This window comes from Capsicum annuum, chromosome 11 (genome assembly GCF_002878395.1).
Source record: "Capsicum annuum cultivar UCD-10X-F1 chromosome 11, UCD10Xv1.1, whole genome shotgun sequence".
Classification (NCBI taxonomy): Eukaryota; Viridiplantae; Streptophyta; class Magnoliopsida; order Solanales; family Solanaceae; genus Capsicum; species Capsicum annuum.
The window spans coordinates 20,263,244-20,287,313 of NC_061121.1; the positions used below are offsets into that span (position 1 = coordinate 20,263,244).

The window sequence follows — 24,070 nt, forward strand, 5'->3', positions numbered from 1 at the left end:
AGCCAGTGTTAGTTACCGAGAAATCTCAGTCATGTCACGATCAGTAGTATTCTCAGTCAATTACAGAACTTAGGAAAACTCAATAATCTCAGTGAACTCCATCCAGTCCTATTCAGTTCAGTCCTCAATATGTTCAGTCAGTTATCAGAATTCAATAGTATTTTGTCAGTCAATAGAACTCAGTGAACTTAGTTCAGAAAAGTTAAATAGTACTATTAGTAATAGTTCAGTCAAGCCTAGTCTGAACTGTGAAATCAGTTCAGTTTTTATTCAGTTGGAGTAGGATTCAGCACCGAGTAAACCCAAGGATGAGGGCTCACCTGCTAGTAGAGGGTGTGATCCTTAGAATCAATCTTTGCGTTCAAGAACTACATAGCCAGTGTAGGTTGAGACATCAAACCTGTCAGTTGAGGGTTGATGAGGTGGCTTAACCAGTCAGATGAGGGTCCCACCATTCTCCTTAGAGTACCTGCCAGATGAGGGTCACTCACAGCTTATACTTACTCATGGCACAGTATTGATACCTTTCCAACTGGGGTTACAGTTTGGAACCCAAATCTATTCAGAAAAGGGGCATGTCGATGTTTCAGTCTTCAGAATAGAACTCAGATAGTTCTACAGAATCAGGACTGTCAGATACAGTCACTCAGCTCAGTACGAAACACAGTTAGTTCCATCAGAATTAGGACTGTCAGAAATTTCCATTAGAATTAGGACTGTCAGAAATACTTACTCAGTTAATAGTATATCAGTACACCAGTTATCAATAATTTATGTTATCAGTAAAATCAGTATTCAGTATTCACGATGACTTCAGTTACAGTCTATATATACATATATGTATTCTCTCTCAGCCATGTTCATGTCTCAGTAAGTTATAGTTCATGCATATGAACTCTTGCATTCAGCCTTACCCCACTTTGCATCTTCTTTTAACTTACGCTATGGTGTTTTATACCATAGGTTCAGATGCTCAGGCTCCAGAGCATCCTTAGCAGTTCAAATTTCAGCAGTTAGAGTCAGTGATGAGTCCTCCTAGTTTGAGGACATAATTATTTCACTATTTTAGTATTTAAGTACTTAGTTTATTTACAGCAGTTGGAGTTAGTTGGGGACTTATCCCATCAACTCCTTATTCAGACAATTTAGAGGCTTTTTAAACTACAGTATTTTCAGATAGATATGTCAGTTTTGGTATTGTTATACCGCATTTCAGTTATACTTTAGTATTGAACCTTATGGCATTTCAGCCCATTATTACGCATTATACAGTGTTTTAATTCAGTTATTGCAGCAGGTACCAGTCATGGGTTAGCTTATGGTCCTTCGAGATTATGAGCATCGTGTAGCATCTGGGGTACTAGACTCGGGACATTGCATATGGTCATCTGAATTCATTAACTAAAAAATACGATATAAGTTCATAAACATTCAAATATATTTAACAACAGTCTGTGAAATCTCTATCAATACTGGAAATAACATCTGTATGAAATCGAGACAAGGCCCCCGATCAGACCATGAACTAAAACCAAATAAAAATGTAACATGACCCAAGGCCTTCCAAAATAAGGGAGGCTCACCAACTTCAAATGTCCGTCAAACCAATCCACTGCTTAGAGGGAACCAAGGATCGAGCCTCAAATCCTGAAATATAGGGTTCAATACAAATATACTGGTATGTAGAACAATCCAAAAAGAAAACAAAATTCATTTTTATGCAACATAGGTGAGAGCATCTCATAAAACATATCAGCATAAAATATTTGAAAACACATGGGCATAATCTGATAACTTTCAAGACATCTTCTTGAATCATGGCTCTACTATTTATTTCTCTTCTGAGCTATATGTTACACCCAACAATCTTTAATTCCATGGGCTATATGGTATCCATCCTTGACTCGGTGGCCAAGCCCCCAACCCAAGTATGCCACAAAGGTTGGAGTCTCTACATCTCTACTACACTGCAGGGCCGTTGCCAATGTACAATCACCCATTTTGGGACAGTATGAACCCATGTTGGAAAATTACAGTTCTAGGCAATGAGTTTTTTGAACTCATGCCTTCTTCGGGTAACCATCTAACTCTCTTAAGCCCAATTTTAGACTCTTTTAAACATATCTTCTTCATAAAGTTATTTCTTTCTTATTCTGCTTCGGGCACATCATAATAGGGTATCATTACATCCAGATTTACAAGCCATATCACAGCCTCTCTACTACTCTTTTCTTGTTTCAAAAGGTACTTATTGACCACCCAAAGGATCTACCAATTAGATGAAAGTTTGTATTTCAAAACAGTTGAAAACTAACAAAATCTCTATTCAACACTTCATCTATGGTGGTCAGCCCTTTTAATCAATCTAAAGCTATCCCTAGTGCGGAACATGATCACTTACAAAAATAAGTAAAAATACCATTTCATTATCTCATAAAATAATGCAATTTGTACATAACTGTCCATCAATAGGCTCAAGCTTTTGACATTTCATATAATTAATTCACAACATGCAACTCAATGAATTTCATAGAAAAAAGGGGAATTACATATCCTGTGCTCTCATTTAACTTCACGAATCTTGATATTTCATGGTCACAAGAAGATAATTCGAGTTTGAAACACCACATCACAATTTTTACAATACTTCAGCAAATCATAGGGTTTCAATGCATGCTCATCAACAACCTTGAAGTCAATTCTTATGAATACACACATACTCTTTAAAACTAGTTTAAAATAATAAATTCATTCCCATGTAGTTTAGGATAATCCCATGTACCTTAAAGTTCCTTAGTTTGGAGATAGAAACCCAAATCTTGACTCTTTTCTTGAAAATCTTGAACTTAGAGGTCGAATTCTTGATCTTTGGGGAAGAGTTAGGGTTTAGTTGGGAGAGAATTTGAGTAATCTTTGGCATATAATGCCCTAATGACGGCTTAATCTTCTGTTATTACGATTGGGGCTATAGGGAAGATCAAACTGCCCTTCATAAATTAAATTAGCAACTTAATCCCAGTTTGGAGGCCCACTCTAATGCGCCAGAGGGCTCATCGCTATAGGCACCACGACGCGGTGCAATCACGATGACTTTCAATTTTCGTGATCCAAACAAGCTTAAACCTCGCTCGAAAAATCCAACACTTTCCTGAGATATGCCCTTTACAACCCCAAACATAAAATAACTCATAAATCTATGCCAGGAAGACCAATTTAGTAATTATTGAAGTTAGGGGCTTAAAATATGACTAAGTCTTTCAACACTTAGAAAAATTTCAGGCTTAAATTCCCTATGCATGCTACTATGAGTGGTATCAAGTCAAGAATGCTACGGGGTGTTACATTCAAGGATATAGAAACTTTAGTATGAAACCTAATTAAAAACAAGTATTTTGAATCTTAAATTCATGCAATTTATGTATAAGGGTAAAAGGATACCCTTGTTCATAACCCCACATACCTTAATAAGCTTGATTTGATGTAGAAAACTTGACCTTGAAAGCCTTGGAGATGATCTTGAAAGCTTTTCTTGAACTTCATGGGTTAGGGAACTTAAATTCTTATTTATCTTGACAAGAGTGTAATGGAGTTTTGAAGTTCTTGGGAGAAGTTTAGGGTTTGTTCTTGAGAGAGAAGGCTTTCTTTTGAGTGGATTTGTGAATAGAATGACTAATTATGACTTTGGGGACCCTTAATCACGTGTTATAGGTGAGATAAGGTAAGGTAAAATGACTTAAATACACCCAGGGACCCAAAATTCATTAAACTACATAGGACTATTCGACGAGAAATGTGACATGCCGCGTTACTCTATCAATGCGCTAAGTGATGCGCCGATTTACAACCCACCGTTGAAAAATGCGATGCACCACGGCCATATCGTGGAGCCTCACTATTTTGACCATCCAAACAGGCCTCAAACCTCATTCAAAAAATCCAAAACTTACCTGAGATGTACGATAGACAACCCGATCATGAATCAACTTAAAAATTTACATTCCGAGGTCGGAAAGACCGGACATAAAATCATCAAAGTTTAAGAGACTTTGAAAATGGCTAAGTCTTAATACTTAGTAAAAAATTTCTAAGTCTTGGACTCCTCTAACATGCCATAGTAAGTTGAATTGAGTTAGGATCTTACGGGGTCTTACAGGCTGCTTATGAATAATTATATTTCTCGAGTTATAAATACCTCTTAATCAGTTATGCTTTGTTATTTTACTTGTTTTCAAAGAGGCGATTCTTATTCCAAAGGCCCTTGTGTATTGATGAAGAAGTTGCATGTGTTTTATGAAAGGATTGGCCGCCATATGATAAATTATAGAAAAGGAAATATTTTGCATATGTCTTCATGTGTTTTGAAATAAGAACTCTTGTTTGATTTTTGAATATTTTGGGTGTCCATATACATGATTTTTGAATGAAAGGGGCTATGATTATGACATGACATGATATGGCTTGTAAGTCTAGGCATGAAGATACCTATCACGAGATGCCCTTAACATGAAAGAGATAAATGGTTTAAAAGCATGAAGCATGGTTTTAAAGGACTAAAATTGGGCTTAAAAAGAGCTAGTTGGTTACCCAAAGAAGGATTAGGTTCAGATAACTCATAGCCCGAAATCGTGTTTTATCGATACAGATTTTATGTGCTATTTAGCAAGTGGGATAGCATGGTATATCGGCAATTTGGGCATACCTTTTCATGATACTCTAATCCTTGTGGCAAACACAGATTGGGGTCCTAGACGCCGAGTCATGGGCGGACCCATATAGCCCATGGGTGTTCATGTTTTGTAGGGTGTACCATCTAGCTCAGAAGTAAAACAAAGAGTTGAGTCATGATTATAAGGAAATGTTTTTAAGCTCATCAAATTATGCCCATGTGTTTTCAATTACCTTATGCTAAATTGATTTAATAAAATGCTCTCACTTATGTTGTATAAAGTATATTTTATTTTTGAATTGTTCTACATACCAGTACTTTCGAGTATTGACCCCCTATATTTTAGGTTCTGAGGCCCAGTCTCGTGAATCTACAAACCAGTAGATTGTTTCAAGAGTTCAGAGTTGGTGAGCCTCCCTTACTTCAGAAAGCATCTTATGCATGTTTTAGTTTTCATTTATTTATTGGTCTAGTCAGGGACCTTGTCCCGGTTTTTAGATAAACTAGTATGTTTAAATCAGTAGAGGCTTCGTAGATGGTTTGGATTGGATTTGAGTTTTCCCTTTTTATACGATGTTATAAAGTTTTTTAAGTTTGATTTCGGGACTACCATATTTTCAGTTTATCTTTCGCACTTTTATAACATGTAAGTTATGATTATGATTACATGCTAAGGGGTCTCTCAGGCCTTTGTGGTTCGGGATGCCTATTGCGGTCAGGGCGTTGACTCGGGTCGTGACATAGTGTGACTTGGAATAATTGATTTTGAAAATTACCTATTTGAATATTTATTATATGGTAGTTAGGAAAAATAAGTATTTTGAAAAGTACGATAATACTACAAAAATCTAGAAATATATCTAACACGAAGTATTTTAAAAAATATGTGGAGTAATTTATTTGAAGCTAGTATATATATACACCTTTTAAAAAATCAATCTATTTTGTCTCCAAACAAAGTTATGTTAAAATATTCTATTAGTATTTAAGATTTTTCTAATATTTAGAACTTTAAATTCAATAAATAAATTATACCATAATTTTGACGGAAGGTTTTTAAGAATCTATGTCCTTGCTAATCTTATTTAATGGACAAGTTAAACCTATTTGAGATTACAATATTCAAACAAGAAACATGTTCAAATAATTACATTTGAAATCTTTGAAAAGAAAATTACTAACAGTATTCAAAGATAAACATACTTAAAAATTAATAACAACATTCAAGCAATAAATATAGTTTAATTTATTACTAATATTCAAGAAGTATATATATTTAGTTATTTTTTAAACGAAAAAGTTAATATTGTTGTCCTCAAAAATGACATAAAAAAAACTTAAAAATAAATATTATTTTAAATAGTTCTTTGGTAGAACTGGTATTTATTTGTACGGACCTTACAAAGTCGTTCGACCATATGCTAGGGCTCGTTCAGTACTATGAGTTGATGAATAATCAAGATAGGGAAAAGATACAAGTAATGACAAAATAAAAATGTTTACTAAAAGGATTCATAATATAAAAAAGAAAACACCTGAAGAAGTCAATGAAATTCAATTCTATTATATATACAGGAAAAAAATGACTTTGTATTTATACAATATAATTTTTTAATAAAAAAGATTGTAGTATTCTCATAAATTAAGAATACAATTTTACAATCAAATAAAGAAAACCATGAGAACAAAGAAGGAATTTAGTAGAGGAGATCTAGAGGAGAAAAAAAGAATTAAATGGGAGAAGAAAGAGCACAAGGAAGTCATTTTACCAATTTTTTTCCTTCATTTGATAAGATCGACAATATTTAGGACAAAACATCAAATGAAATTTCAGAATTTATCTAATCAAGTCAGGGTGGTGCCAAAAATTTAAATAATCAATCATATTTATATTGGTCAAAAATTATATTTAAATATTTTTAGTTTTGATTTCTCTCATTACGATTAACCCTCGTGAGATTGATATTTTTCGTCGTACATACAATAGATGTGTTATTTCAAAACAAACAGCAAAAAAAAAAGTCATAATGTAATGATGCAATCCAGAATACAAGAAATAGCTTATTTACGCTCAATTTGAAGATAAAGTTTAGAGCGTTATTTGTCAGTGCCATGAACAATGAATTGTTGTCAATAATCTTTTTTGAGTGATTTTAAGTAGATTGTGAAAGATAGACAAATTGATTTAGAAACAAAATTATATCATAGATAATTATTAGAAGGATCATTCTGATTCGAACAACAATATGATTGCTATTTGATCAATTATTGTCAATATACACATCAATATTTAGAATGATTTTATAAAATGATTGTAAAAAATTACAACTAGATAAATAAAAACTCAAATTGTGCTTAAACTAACTTTTGAAATAGTATATAGAGATTTTGAGGATTCTTTCATGATGATGTCTCGATACATGACTAACTTGCAACATTTGAATAGTGTTAATCATTATGGATTGAAAGTAATAATCAATTGAAACGCAGCACATACACGTCTCAAATATATCTTTTAAGTTTCTTAAATCAAACTTTATTCAATTCAAAAATTAAAGATTGGTCATTTCAATAGATGACACTCATATCTATGAGTTGAAATTATTAAAAAAAAAAATTAATCGATAAAACAACAATATTTTTTTGTAGATACTACTTATTTAAATTTAAACCAACTAAATCTAGTTTAGATTGATCCAATAAAGAATCATTTATTCAACAAAGGATGTCTAAATTTAAACCAACTAAATCTAGTTTAGATTGATCCAATAAAGAATCATTTATTCAACAAAGGATCGAGAGACATTTGATGCAAAACCTTCGTTGTCGACTTTCTTTTTCATCGCTTCTTGTATCCTTTTGAGATTTTCTTTCATCACATAAATAAGATCCTTGAGATCATCAGGGTTCATGTCAACAGTAACTTCTTCTTTTTCATTTAACACTTCATGCATCTTAATTGTTATCTCCTTCAATCTGTTCTCTGCCCTTAACTTTTGAAGTTCTTCTGTCATCTTCTTGATCCTTTGTTTGGTGAACTCATCTCGTGCCTCCTTTTTCATGGCTAAGAAAGGAGGAGATATATATTTGTTTAGATCTGGGGAAGAGGGGGGGGGGGGGGGGGGTCAAATGGCTCTACTACTATTGTGTGTTTTCTTGCCTAGGATTAATTCTTATTTATGTAGGACGATTTAGATTTTGTAAAGTTTTGAATAGGTAGAATTAAAGGATTCATAATTATTATACTACTATCTTGAGATGAAACTAGATTTGACTGGATTTAATTACTAAGTCAGATATAATATTTTAAGAGCCGAGGGTGAGAGGTGAGGTGCTTATACAACATTGGGGCAAAGCGTAAATTCTAAAAAATGGAGCAAAAGTCCCGTGAATCAATGAAGCATATATTTAATTTCATAATTTTATTTAGAGGTGTACAGACCAAACCGTCAAGTCAAACCAAACCAAAGAACCAAAGCAAATCGAGAAAAAAAACCAACTTATGGTTTGGTTTGGTTGGTTTGGCGTTTGAAAAAAAATGACCATTCTTGGTTTGGTTTGGTGTTAAAAAAAAAAAGTCAAACCGAACCTAAATCAAACTGACATAGTATATATATATATATATATGTATATATATGTATATGTGTATATATGCTAGTTTAGTCGCACATGCCTCGTACATGTAACGTTTGATTATTTAAAATTAAATAATTTTATCTATTGTGGAGATTTTTAATAAAGTGTAAAAGTTCAAATCACTTTCAAAAATCTTTCACACTTTAATGTAATAATGTAAATATAAACATATACACATATATGTTTTCCAATTCCAAGTGGTTGATGGTAACACTTTTACATTTGTGTACTTCTTTCCCTTGTTGCCACAGGATAAGAGAGACGCATCAATTTAAACCATATTTGTGTTACGGTTATTTTATATATATTTAAAATCGTTTCTTATTTTTAAAGTCAAATCTTTAAAAATTTATTGATTACATTCTATTACGTACTTAAAACATTTAAAAATCTAGAACTTCTTAATTTTTTCTTATTCTAATAGTTTTATATTTATTTTTAGATTTTTCAAATCTCCTTAAAATCAAATTTAGTTGATTTAGAATTCTTAAACTAATAAAAAAAATGTATCAGTTGTATGACTTCAAATAAGGAAAGAGTTACCATAAATATATTTAAATAATTTTCAATTCTTAAATTAGAAAAAGATATAGAAATTAAGGAAATTTTTTTACCATAAATACATTTAATTAATTTTCAACTCTTAAATATAAGAACGAAATAGTGGAAAAGAAGATTTTGTTTTAATATTAGGAACAAATAGTGAAAAAGACGATTTTGTTTAAAGCAAGGATTTCAATGAAGGATAAAAAGTTCAATTCACTTTTCTAAGAATATTCACATTTTTAATATTATATATATATATATATATATATATATATATATATATGTATGTATATAATTTAACTTTTTATACATAAAATATTAATTATAATCTACTTTTTAAATACTTTTCAATTAGTTTTATTAATTTTCAATATATATATATACATTCATATTTGGGTCTTTAAGTTGTAATATTTATCTATTAATTGCTAATAAAATGATCCAAAATTCAATATAAACTTAAAACCTAAACTTTTCACTCTTCATCTTCTTTTTTAGTTTCAAGAGAGTTTTTCGCTCCTTAATTTTTCATAATTGTGATTTTTCATTAGCGCATGAGTGAAAACACACTTGATCTAAACTTCAATCACAATATAATTGTCAAAAATAATTATTGTAAAAAAAACCCGAGAAAAACCGAAAAAACTGAAAAAATCGAAAGAACCGACTAAAAGCTAAATCGAAAAAACCAATTTTATGTTGATTTGATTTGGTTTATAGTTTTAATAAACCGACATAATTGATTTTTTTTTTTTCAATAGAAAACCAAACCAACCCGACCTATATACACCTCTAATTTTATAATGAAGAAAATAAGAGAGAGTTAATTTTTTAAGAACTCTGCACAAACGATCACCTCAACTAATCTTTTTATATATTCACGTTGGAAACAATGAGAATTTTGACTTTGGAAATATTAATTAGCGTGACTTGGAATAATTGATTTTGAAATTACCTATTTGAATGTTTATTATACGATACTTATGAAAAATAAGTATTTTAAAAAGAATGAAAATAACTAGAAAACTTTAGAAATAAATCTAACTATAAGTATTTTGAAAAGTTTATGGAGTAATTATTTGAAACTTTTTTTTTTTAAATGACGTAGGGGAAGGGGATTATAATGTGGGGAATTGAACCCTCACCAACAAGGTGAAAGTTCAGGTAACTAACCAACTAACTAATTATCTGAAACTAGTATTCACTTTTATGTCTTTTAAAAAGTTAATTTTATTTCTTCTCCAAATAAAGTTATGTTAAAATATTATATTAGTAGTATTTAAGATTTTACTAATAGTTAGAACTTTAAATTCAATTAATAAATTATTCCATAATTTTGACAAAAGATTTTTAAGAATATATGCTCTAACTAATCTTTTTCTATTGACGAGACTACAATATTCAAACAAGAATCATATTTTATTAATAATTTACATCTAAAATCTTCTTAAAAAAAATAATAAAAATATTCAAACGATAAACATACTTAATTCTAAACAATATTCAAGCCAATAAAACACGTTTAATAAATAATTATATTAAAATTAAATTTAGAAGAATTCTAAATTTACCTGTTCCATTCCCTCTTTCACTATTTTTTTTTTTTTGAAAATACCCAATTACCCCATGAACTATATCCAAAAAGGTTATGACACACCTCAACTTAAAGGGGATCGTATTAACTCCTGAATTAATTAAAACTGTAATTTTGACATTCTTAGTGCCTACGTGGCACACACGTGTGCCTATATGGACACTTCAGTGTGTTGCGCCACGTAAGCAATAATGGTGTTAAAATTGCATTTTTAATTAGTTCAGGGGGTAATAGAACGCTATTTAAATTAAGGTGTGTCATAACCTTTTTGGTATAGTTCAGGTGGGTAATGGGGTATTATTTTATTTTTTTTTCTCCTGAACATTATGAAGTTTCCCAAACAGTACCAAGTTATCATTATATTGGAGAAGCACAACTAATTTGTATCATTACATCAATTTATCATATTCAACGCAACACTATTTCGATATTATTATATCTTCTCAAATTCTTGAACCTGTTTTTTTCCAACTTTATATAATGTTCTTGTATTAAAATTTTGTATTTTTTACATTCTTACTACATAAGGCCTGTGTACATTCGATTCTCTCCGAATTCACTTATATGATTACAATGAGAATGTTATTATTCTTATTGTTATATAAATTATATGTGCGGCCTTTCTATGATGTTTGACTAATTGGCTTTAGGCTCTCAATCTTATTGAGTCAGTCCTCGGTTTAAAAAGAATAGAATACATGTTGACCTTATTCCTACCTTAAGAGATAGAGAGGTTGTTTCCAATAGATACTTTCAGAAAAAAAACATATCAAAGCAGATCGAAGAAAAAAATCAGCGAAAGTGTAAAAAACATGGGAAATAGTACTACAGAAAGCATGACAAATTATTCTGAAATAAAAGACTGTAGCTACAACAAAATATGCGATAATCAAATTACAAAATGTATTATATCCTGTCTAATCATTGCATATTTTGAACAAAGGTTACTTGTCAAGTAAAGAAAAAACACTTTGTTGGATGCCTACAACTTGCAAATCACAATTTCCACGATCCCAGGAATACATATAATGGGTTCAATGATCAAAGATCAATTTTAAACTTACACAAAAAATGCAATTTGTTTGAGGCTTTTAAAGTGCAAACAAACACAACTTCCACTACATTACATTTTATAAACATGATTAAGCCACTAAAGATTCAAGTCAATAAACAGGAACAATAATTATATACAAAATTCAGTTGCTACTTCAACCCGGAACCTGCTGATGCTTTTCAAGATCCCTGATCCCACCATTGCATGATCAACTAATCCAATAAATAGCTGTATGTGACGAAAATGTATTAGTTTTTCTTAATTTCACTGGAAATTCCTTGCCTGAATTACCCTTCAAAGAAAGATTTTTCCTTATTCGGCTCTTGTTTAGTGCGAGCATAGTGCCACGAGATGGTGTGTGCAAAGCCCCTCCGACGCAATCTCCAGAATGAGCACAGCCCCAAGGCTTGGATGGTCCTTCTTCACTGAATGTTTTAAGCCTAAGAAAGAACTTGGATAAAACTCGCTGCTCTGGAGAACTACCCTCTCCAAGCTTGGCACAGATTGGGCAAGGAGGATCACTTTTACATGATTTTGGTGTAGCTTGCTCCAAACACTTAGCATGAAATACATGGCGGCATGAAAGGACCCCAGCAACTGGCATATCTCCACTTCTCACAATTCGTCGGACACTCCAAGGCGATCTTTGTGAAAGAAACCTCTCGCAAAACCCACATCGGAAACCATCAGAAGGGTTACAAGGTTTACTAAGGAGGTCAGATTGGAAAGACTCGGAAGCCTCCGTCAAGTCAAGACTGCCACTAGCACTGCTTAAGCGGTGTTTATCTCTTTGTGGGGTTTAGGCGTCAATTTCTAAAAACCCAGCTGAGGGGCTCTCAATAGCTTCTCTACTATGTGTTGTTTCAGTTGGAAATGACAGAGGATCTATGGGCTTTGACATAAAGAATCGGAGACTTAGGAAGCTACGATTAGATGAATGGGACTTGTTGATTGAATCACAATCACTACTATCAGATCGGGATGAAGTTGAGCCTCCGCCATCCCTAGCAATTGATGTTCCCTACCAAGAAATTCATTGTCATAAGAAAGCTGGATTTAAACTTTAGAAGAGAGTTAGCGGAGAAAAACGACGACAGATGCATACCTCCATTGTGGGTGAAAATGAAAATGGCCTCATGATTGCATCTACCAAGCAAAAAATAAAGCATATCAGTAAAAAAATATATCCAGAATGGTGACATTCATGACAAAGCATTGACCGAAACCAATAAGTCAAATGTGCCAGAATTGAGTTTTTAAGCATATCAACTTGTTCACTTTGACTCTGCTCAAAGTTAAACCGTGGGGTGTTATTGTTACCCCTGAAGGCCAAAACTATATCATTTCCTATCTAAAGACTGTCAGATACAGTCACTCAGCTTAGTGCAGAACTCAGCTAGTTCCATCAAAATCAAGACTATTAGAAATAGTCACTCAGTTAACAGTATATCAGTACATTAGTTCTCAGTAATCCATGTTATCAGTAAACTCAGTATTCAGTATCATGATGACTTCAGTTACAGTCTATGTATTCATGCATGTATTCCCATTCAGTTATGTTCATGTTACTCAGTCAGTTATAGTTCATGCTTATGAACCCTTACATTCAACCTTACCTCACATTGCATACCAGTACATTCCCACGTATTGATGCATACTTTTCTCTTTTTCTATGGTGTTTTATACCGTAGGTTCAGATGCACGGGCTCCAGAACACCCTTAGTATTTTAGATTTCAGCATTCAGAGTCAGTGGTGAGACCTCATAGTTCGAGAACATGATGATTTCATTATTTCAGTACTTAGTTTACTTTCAATAGTCGGAGTTAGTTAGGGGATTATCCCATCAACTCCATAGTTCAGACAGTTTTAGAGGTTTTCCAGACTATAATATTTTTAGACAGATATTTCAATTTTGGTATTGTTATACCGTATTTCTATTATATTTTAGTATTGAACCTTATGACATTTCACCCTATTATTTTGCATTATACAGTATTATTATTCAGTTATTGCAGCAGGTACTAGTCATGGGTTAGCTTGTGGTCCTTCCAGATTATGAGCACCGTGAGGGGTACAGACTCAGGGCGATAAGAACTTGGTATCAGAGCTGAAGTTTCAACAGTGTCCTATCATATCTGAAAGTCGCATCTAGTATAGCTTTGTGCATGGGTGTATTGCGCGCCCACACTTATGGACAGGAGGCTATGAAAGGTTTTAGGAACAGTTTCCCTTTTTTCAGTATTCATGTCGTGTTAGTGATCATAAGCTCAAGTTAAGCTCTCAGTCTAATCCATTTCTTCCTTTTGTTTATAGAATATGCCTCCCAAAAGAACAAACAAAAGGAGAATCGGGAATCAATCAGCACCTCAGCCCGTCCAGGCAGATCCCCTAGATAAACATATCTCTCATGCAAAGCTCAGAGCTATATTCACTACTTTTGCTAATTCAATTGCTGCTCAAAATGAATGGCTAGCCGCTATTCCAGCCAATCTAGTGGCTAATTCTACTGCAGCCAGGATTCAGGACTTCACCCGACTGAATCCTCCTTCTTATACCAGGTCTAAATCAGATGAGGACCCTTAGAAATTCCTTGGCCAAGTGCAGAAGGTCACAGATATTATGGGGGTTCCAGCTAGTGAGAGTCTTGAGCTAGCTACATATCAGTTGTAGGATATATCTCACAAAGGGTTCAAATAATGGGAATCAGAGAGGGTCGTAAAGGCAAGGTCCATAGAATAGGAGGAGTTTGCCATTGCTTTTCTAGATAGGTTCTTTTCCCTAGAGCTGAGAAGAGCTAAGGTGTTAGAGTTATCAACCTTAGGCAGGTCAATATGACAGTGAAAGAGTATTCTCTTAAGTTTACTCAACTATCTAGATATGCTCCTCATGTGGTGGCAAATAGCAGATCTCAGATAAGTAAGTTTGTATCTAGAGTAAATGATAGTGTGGTCAAGGAATTTAGGACTGTAATGCTAATTAGAGAGATGGACATAGCCATCTTTATGGTCCATACTCAACAGATAGAGGAGCAGAAGAATAAAAAGAGAGAAAAACAGAATTAGAGAGCTAGAACAGGTAGTTTAACCTTTGCTCAGCCTAAATTAGAAGGTGGTAATCGTTCTCAGTTCCTCCCAAAATCCTCAGTTCCAGCTCCGTCCACAACTAGTGCTCCATTTCCAAAATTTAGAGACAACAATAGGGATAGGGAATTAGGCCCTAAACCTCAGGACAATGTTAGCAGTGCCCGAACCAATCCCTTTATTAGACTTGCGGCAAGAACCATCAAGGTATTTGCAGGGCTGATAGTGATATGTCTTTTAGATGTGGCAAGCCAGGCCACAGGGTCAGAGATTGTCCCTAGTCAGGTTCCTAGGGCCAGCGTAACTGTTCCTTAACTCAGTCTAGTCACCCGAATCTTTAGGGGCCTCATCCAGAGCCACCAGTAGGCAACGCCCAAATAGACTCTATGCTCTTCAGTCCCAACAGAATTAGAAAAATTCTCCTAATATGGTCACTGGTACATTATAGATTTTTCATTTGCATGTTTATTCTTTATTAGATCTAGGAGATTTCCTGTATTTTGTTACTCCTTATATAGCAGTTAATTTTGGAGTCAATCCTGAAATCCTAGCAGAGCCTTTTTCAGTATCCACCCCAGTGGGTAAATCCATCATAGCCCAATGGGTATACAAAAATTGGTTGGTTATGGTATCTCAGAAAATCACTTCAGCAGACTTAGTTGAATTAGAGATAACTGATTTTGATGTCATTATCGACATGAATTGGATTCATTCCTGCTATGCCACAGTCAACTGCAGAAATAGAATTGTCTAGTTTTAGTTTTTGAATAAACCTGTCCTAGAGTAGAGGCGTAGTACTTCAGCATTCAGGGGTCAACTTGTTTCCTATCTAAGGTCTAGGAAAATGATATCTAAGAGATTTATATATCATCTTATACAAGTCAAAGACTCTAATTCAGAAACTCCCAGTCTTCAGTCAATTCCAGCAGTGAATGAATACTCAGATGTCTTTCCCGAAGATCACCCTAGAATTCCTCCCAAAATGGAAATAGACTTCAACATTAACCTTCTTCCAGATACTCAGCCCATATATATTCCACCATATAGAATGGCACCAATAGAACTCAGAGAGTTAAAAGACTAGTTGAAGGATCTCTTTGACAAGGGATTCATCAGACCCAGTGTGTCCCTGTGGGGTGCACCAGTCCTATTTGTGTGAAAGAAAGATAGTTTCTTTAGAATATGTATAGATTACCATCAGCTCAATAAATTTATAGTCAAGAACAAGTATCCACTTCCTAGAATCAGTGACTTATTTGATCAACTTCAGGGTACCAGTTACTTCTCTAAGATAGACCTCAGATCAGGCTATCATAAGCTCAGAGTCAGTGAATGTGACATCCCAAAAATAGCTTTCAGAACTCGGTATGGTCACTTTGAATTTTTAGTTATATCCTTTGGTCTTACCAATGCCCCAGCAGTTTTCATGGACTTGATGAACCATGTGTTCAAGCAGTACTTGGACATGTTCATTATAGTCTTCATAGATGATATTCTTGTCTATTCCTGCAGCAAGTAGGATTACGCAAACCATTTCAGAATAGTACTTCAGACTCTCAGAAAACATCAGTTGTTCACCAAATTTAGTAAGTGCAAATTTTGGATAAGGTCAATAGCATTTCTTGGCCATATCATTTCCGATGATGGCATTAGAGTTAACCCCAAAAGATTGAAGTAGTGAGAAACTAGCCCAAACCTATCTCTCCATTAAATATCAGGAGTTTCTTGGGTTTGGCTAGCTATTACCATCGGTTTATTGATGGGTTTTATTCTATTGCATCCCCTATGTACAGATTGACTCAAAAGAAAGTCAAGTTCCAGTGGTTAGATTCTTGCTAAAAGAGTTTTTAGGAGTTAAAGACTCGACTCACCTCAGCCCCAGTATTGACTCTACCAGATGGTTCAGATTAATTTATCGAGTATTACGATGCATCCAGAGTAGTTTTGGGTTATTTCCTCATGCAACATGGTAGGGTCATAGCCTATGCCTCCAAACAGCTTAAGCCCCATAAGAAAAATCATCCTACTCATGATCTTAAGTTAGCAGCCCTAGTATTTGCCTTAAAGATTTGGAGGCATTACTTGTATGGTGTTCACGTTGATGTGTTCACTGAAAATAAGAGCCTTCAGTATGTGTTCTCTTAGAAAAACTTAAAACTCTGTCAGAGAAGGTGGTTAGAGCTCTTGAAAAATTATGACATGAGTGTTCATTATCATCCAAACAAGGCCAATATAGTGGATGATGCTCTTCGTAGACTATCTATAGGTAGTGTTGCTCATGTTGAGGATAGTAAGAAGAAATTAGCTTAGGAATTTCATCATCTTACTTGACTAGGTGTTCGCTTATTCGGCTCAACATAAGGTAGTGTGCGGGTTTAGAATAGTTTAGAATCATCCGTAGTTTCCAAAGTAAAGGAAAAGTAGGATAGAGATCCCAATCTAGTCAAGTCGAAAGAATCAGTTAGAGATCAAAAAGAGGAGGTTTTCTACCAAGGAGAAGAAAATGTGTTGCATTTTTAGTGTCGTCTGTGTGTGCCAGGTGTAGATGACTTGTGGCAGTGAATTATTAAAGAAGTGCATGGTGCGTTACTCTATTCATATAGGGACCACCAAGATGTACTGCAATTTGTGAAAGATCTATTGGTGGAGTGGGATGAAGAGAGACATTGCAAAGTATGTGGCTAAATGCTTAACATGTCAGTAGGTTAAATTGAGCATCAGAAGCCTAGTGAGTCCATGCAGGAGTTTAGTATTCCCATTTGGAAGTGGGAAGAAGTGAACATAGACTTTGTGATGGCTTTTCCTTGCACTCATCATCAGAATGATTCAGTTTGGGTCATTGTAGACAGGATGACCAAATCAACTTATTTCCTTCCAGTCCATACCTCCTATTCAGCCGAGGATTATGCCAAACTCTATATCAGGGAGTTGGTTAGATTGCATGGTGTTCCGTTATCGATCATCTCAGATAGAGGTACCCAGTTTACCTCTTATTTCTGAAAGGCATTCCAAAAGGGTTTTGGTACTTGAGTTCATCTCAGCATAGCCTTTCATCCTCAGACGGATGGTCAAGAAGAAAGGACCATCCAAACTTTAGAAGATATGTTACGAGCATGTGCAATTGACTTTAAAGGTAGTTGGGATGACCACTTGCCTTTGATTGAGTTTTCATACAACAACAAATATCATTCCAGTATTTAGATGGCTCCCTTTGAAGATCTCTATGGTAGGAGATACAGATCTCCAATCGGTTGGTTCGAAGTCAGTAAGGCCGTAGTTGTAGGGACTGACTTAGTATTCGATACTTTAGAAAAAGTTTAGTTAATCAGATAAAGGCTTAAGGTAGCTCAAAGCCAATAGAAATCGTATGCATATGTGTGAAGAAATGATCTTGAGTTTAAGATTGACGATTATGTGTACTTGAAAATCTCTCCCATGAAGGGAGTAAAGAGGTTTGGCAAGAAGGGAAAGCTCAGTCCCCGATATATCGGTCCCTTCAAAATTCTCAGCCATTTTGAAAAGGTAGCTTAATTCTCAGCAATTATAGTCCCGATAGAGGGCATAAATGATCAGAACAATCTCTTTTATGGGAAAATTCCAGTCAAAATTCTTAACTATTAGATTTTCTGACTGAGGAACAAAGAAGTCCCTCTAGTCAAAGTTCTTTGGCGGAGTTAGTCCATTGAGGGAGCTACTTGGGAAGCAGAAGCAGATATGTGGACCAAGTATTCCCACCTCTTCTTCACAAACTCAGACTCAGATCAAGGTAATAGTCTTCCTTAAGCTTATTTAGTTTCATGCTCAGATTTCCATTATAAACTTGGTACCAGTTACCATTGCATATTCATCCATATGTTCATGAGTCAGTACAATCATGTATTCATGTATCAGATATGCATGTTCAGTATGATAACTCAGTATATTAGTAGGTTCAATCATGAAATCATCCATCATATATGTATGTCTAGTATTCACTTTTAGTTATCAGTTCTCTCCTCTTAGCCAATCTCATTCGAGGACGAATGTTCCCAAGGGGGAGATATTGTAAGACCCCACAAAATCCTAAGCTTAACTCAGTTCATTAATGCTTGTTAAGGGGTCCCAGACTTACAATATTCTAGCTAAGTATTCAGACTTAGTGTTATTTTAGCCTTCGAAGTTTGTAAATCTTGTTTTGCATCCTTTACACCCATTAAATGATGATATTTAAGTTAATTCATGATCAGAAAGGTTAACCGGTGATCCCGGGTGAGTTTTAGATTTTTTGGACTTCGTTTGAAGTTTCTTTGGAATCCCAAAATAGTGAACCAATGAGATCTTGGCGCGTTGTGTCAACTATCGCATTGGTTAATATTTTCCCCAGATACCAGCATCAAATTCTAGTAATTGATGCTAACTTGGCATGACGCGTTGGATATCACATTGATGCCATTGACGTGCCGCATCGAGCTGTGCATCGGTAACCCAGTTTTCAATCATTAAAAGACCATGTTCTTAGGGGTATTTGGGTCTTTTTCCCACAACCCTCAACCCCCAAAACACAAAATTAAGTACCTTAGAGAGAAAATAAACTCATTCTCTCTCAAATTTGCTCAAGAACAAAACCCTAGATGCTTCAACTTCAAATCAAGAACTCAAGATTCCACCATTAACTTTCATAAATTCTTCAACAAACGTATGTAAAGTGTTCATTTAAGGGTCCCTTCCATTCTTGGAGTCCAAGGAACTATTTTCAAAGTTCAAGTATATAAATTTTATAAATTCCATGTTCGGTTTGATTATATTTATGTCTATAATGATTAATTGGGATCCTAATCCATGTTTTATGATTAATTTCATGTGGAGTTAATTGATATATGTGCAATATTACATGAATCCACATTGAACCCTTAAAATTGTTAATGGGGATTTGAATTATGATGCTTACTTGTTGTGTAATCTTGTGTACCTATACCATGCTCACTAAGTGCTTGATGAATTGCTTATGTGAATGATACGCCTAAATTACACCTCTCTTACGAGAGAGTAAGCGGTCGTTGTCAAATATATAACCCAACTAGGTTGGGATCAAATTCCACAGGGAATATGGTGCTAATTAAGTTGTATGTAGATTAGTTGACTTTTAATCATTCGTTTTCATAAAATAAATAGGGGGGATTTGATTTAGTATTCAAATTCAGAGAAATAGCAAGCTAGGGTTATGTCAACCTTGTAGTTTTCAATACTTTCTAACTATGGGCTTTACGAATTCATACATTCATCATGCTTACAGAGAAACGTATTGTATTTAATAACATAATCCTAGTGTTTCTCAACCATCAAGGACTAATTCACTTTAGTTCTCTCGAATCAAAATCGTTTACCGAAAAAACAATACAAAATCTCCAAGTAGTTAATCCTGCTAAGGCATTAACATATGAAATAGGGGTTGGAAATCCTATTTTCTTGTTACTTCTCTCTTTTCCGAACATCAACCTTTCTTCCAAACAAGTTGTGTTTTAAGGCATATCCTCTATGTTTGCAACCTCGAGAATTCAAGATAAGCGAAGAGAGTATGATGTAAACAAATCAATGCATAATGAATTAAAAATACAAAGTGATATATTGTTTGCTACAAGGCTTCAATAACCCTAACTAATAAACTTAGCTACTCTTGGGTAAAACGGAAATCACAATAGAAATATTCATCATACCAAAAACTAGAAGACGATCTTGGTGGAGAAGACGAATAGCATTTCTCCTTTGGTGTAAGCCGCCTCTCTCCTCTCTCAAAATAATATAGAATAATGAATAATGAATAAAAATTCAGCGTTAAGCCTTTTAATAATCTTCTCTCATATTTGCCTTCTAAGTCTCTGAACTAATTATAAATGACAAACTAGTCTTGGACATAGTTTCTAGGTGCCACATTTGGTCCAGACTGCTACTCTCTCTTGTGTCATATGCCATCCACATTCCATAGTCCCATTATGTCTTTATCTACTTCATTAATACCTGAAATCATGCTAATCACATCGGTTAGCTCAATTACATAGAAGTAGAGTAAAAACATAAGAAATTAGGCACTTTGTTCTCTAAACTTAGCTAAAATGTGGATAAGTTATGGTGCTTAGGCATATAAATACACCCAAGATCAGTGAACTAATAATAGAAGGAAATCATACCATGTTAGCTTATTTGCAAGTTTTATCATGCAAGTGTTTCATAAAATCCTCTATGGTTGTATTATGAACAAATATGCATTTGTTATACTTTGTAAAAACATGCGATGCTCTAATGTTATACTATTGAGTCCAAAGGGTATTTAATACTCGATAATTTAGATGATTACTTTGAGATAGTATCAGTTTTTAAGATATTCTCAGTTATACCATGATCAGTAGAACTTAGTCAGTTATAGAACTCAGGAAAACTCAGCAGACTCAGTATAAGTCCAGCCCCATTCAGAATTTAGTTCAGTCCTTAGTAAATTTAGTCGGTTAGCAGAATTTAGTAGTATTTCATCAGTCAATGGAATTCACTGAACTTACTTCAGTTCAGTTAAATAGTACTATCAGTAACAGTTTAGTCAAGCCTAGTATGAACTAGGAAAATCAGTTCAATGTCTATTCAGTTGGGAGTAGGCTTCAACACCGAGTGAACCCAAGGATGAGGACTCACTTTCCAGTAGAGGGTATGATTCTTAGAGGCAATTCATGTATTCCAGAACTACGGAGTCAGCGTAGGTTGGGACATAAAACCTACCAGTTAAGGGTTGATGAGGTGGCTTAACCTGTCAGATAAAAGTCCTACTATTCTCCTTAGAGTACCAACCAGATGAGGGTTACTTATACCTTGACCTTACTCGTGGCATGGTATTAACACCCTTTCAATTGGGTTACAGGTTAGACCCTAAATTAGTTATATAAGGGGTATGTTGGTTAGATGATTACCTCCCACAATCTCAGTCTCAGTCTTTAGAATAGAACTCAGATAATTCTATAGAATTAGGACTGTCAGATACATTTACTCAGCTCAGTACAGAACTCAACTAGTTCTATCATAATCAGGACTGTCAGAAATAGTCACTCAATTAACAATATATCAGTACATCAGTTATCAATAATCCATGTTATCAGTAAACTCAGTATTCAATATCATGATGACTTCAGTTACAGTCTATGTATTCATGCATGTATTTCCATTCAGTCATGCTCATATTACTCAGCCAGTTATAGTTCATGCATATAAACCCTTACATTCAGCCTTACCTCACTTTGCATACCAGTATATTCCCACGTACTGATGCATACTTTTATCTTATGCTACGATGTTTTATACCATAGGTTCAGACTCACGGGCTCCAAAACACCCTTAGTAGTTCAGATTTCAGCAAACAGAGTCCGTGGTGAGTCCTCATAGTTTGAGGACATGACAATTTCATTATTTCATTATTTTAGTACTTAGTTTACTTTCAACAGTCGTAGTTAGTTGGGGGATTATCCCATCAACTCCATAGTTCAGAAAGTTTTAGTGGCTTTCCAGACTATAATATTTTCAGATAGATATTTTAGTTTTGGTATTATTATACTGTATTTCAATTATATTTCAGTATTGAACCTTATGGCATTTCAGCCCATTATTCCACATTATATAGTATTATTATTCAGTTATTGCAGCAGGTATCAGTCATGGGTTAGCTTGTGGTCCTTCAGGATTATGAGCACCGTGTAGCATCTGGAGTACAGACTCAAGGTGTTACAAGTTCTTTTTGCATTATTATGATTACTTATATAGTTCGGTTTCCTTATAGAAGCCTTATCTTGGGATATTTTTATTTTTTCTACTTTTCATATCATTTTGGGTGATAGGCTTACTTTGCAAGGTGCGTCGTGATAAGTGATATCATGACCCTCATTTTTGGGTCGTGATAAATTGGTATCAGAGCTTCCAAGTTTCATTAGTCTCAATGGTGTAAGAACAGGATGTCTAATAGAGTCTCGTAGATCGGTACATAGATGTCAGTATCTATCTTCGAGAGATTGTAGAACGTCTTTAGGAAACTTTTCTTATTTTATTCTTTATCCTGTGAAGTTCTTTCATACCCTATGTTCTAAGTTGTGTTTCACTCTTTTTGTGCGAATAGTGTGGCTTATACTACTATAAGTTGAGAGATGTTGTGAGAGATTGGTGGAGATTGTTTGTCGATTGTAGGCCTATTGATGCTCTTGAGTTGTCATGGGATTAGTTTGCTGGTGGAGAGATTTGTGCCATATAGTTTGAGGGATCTGATATAGGATGAGTTGAATCATTTGGAGAAAGAATCCATGACAATTTCTGAGTATGAGGCATATTTCCCTGCCCTGTCTAGATATTACTATGATAGTATTTCCATCGAGTCTGAGAAGACTCAAAAGTTTGTTAAAGTTTTAGATGTCTCCCTTTAGTTGGCTATGTCTCAGATGGGTGTTCTTAGATCTTTTTCTTAAGTATTGTGGATCATGTTAAGACAACATAGGGTATTCCTCACGTATCTCAGAATGGGGCCAATAAAGTATGTTATTTTTATGAGCTCAGAGGTCAGTCTCCCCATGGTAGAGATTTTAATAGTTTTTGTGGATAGTGTAGGCAAATGCAGGCGGTCTTACATAGTTTAGGTATTGGACCTTCTAGTTCTGCATTTCAGGGTGGTCGTTCGAGCCTAGTTGTGCCTTCTCTTGTTAAGACTGGTCGTAGAGGTTGCTATGTGCCTGATGAGACTGACCATGTGGCTAAGGACTATCTTCGTCGTGTTTTTAGAGTTACTCTTACTTCAGTTATGAGGGGTAGGGGTGCTACTAGAGGTGCGTAGACCAGAGATAGTAGAGCTTATGGGGGTGGTCGTGGGGCCACATAAGCAGTTAGTGGTCGTGGTCAGTGTTATGCTATACCAGCCAGACTTATGGCAGAGGCTTCTGATGTTGTGATTACAGGTATCATCCCTATTTTGTTTAATACCTGCATTTGTATTATTTGATCCCGAATTAACTTTCTCCTATGTGTTTTTGTATTTTGACTCAGGTTTTGATTTTGTTAGTGAGCCTATTACCATGCCTATTCGTGTATCTACTTCGGTAGGTGATTATTTAATAGTAGATCGGGCGCATTGATCTTGAAGGCATAGATTTTGGTAGATTTGCTTGCATTAGATATAGTCAATTGTGATGTTATTTTAGGCATGGATTGGTTGGGTCCTTATCATACCATCTTATATTATTTTGAGAAGACTGTGAATTTAGCTTCGCTGGGTATTCCAAGGATATCTTTGAAGGGTGTACTTTATTAGGGTCCTAAGAGGATTATATCTTATGTTCAAGCTCATAAATTAGTTGAGAGGGGATGTTTATCTTACTTGGCCCATATTTGTGAAACTAGTGTTGTTTTGTCTCCTTCCTTAGATTCTGTCCGTGTTGTCCGTGAGTTTATGGATGTATTTCTTATAGATATTCTTCGTATGCCTACGGATCGAGATATT

At 34.6% G+C, this 24,070-nt stretch overlaps 1 long non-coding RNA gene across 1 annotated transcript; it reads right to left on the minus strand.

Annotated features, from left to right (window-relative positions):
* Positions 1-11,468: 11,468 nt before the first annotated feature.
* LOC124888657 lies at positions 11,469-12,839 on the minus strand. The gene is made up of 2 exons (XR_007047221.1): positions 12,602-12,839; positions 11,469-12,517 (listed from the first exon to the last, which is right to left on the minus strand). It is a non-coding gene; the product is annotated as an uncharacterized LOC124888657 (long non-coding RNA).
* Between the last annotated feature and the right edge of the window lie 11,231 nt (positions 12,840-24,070).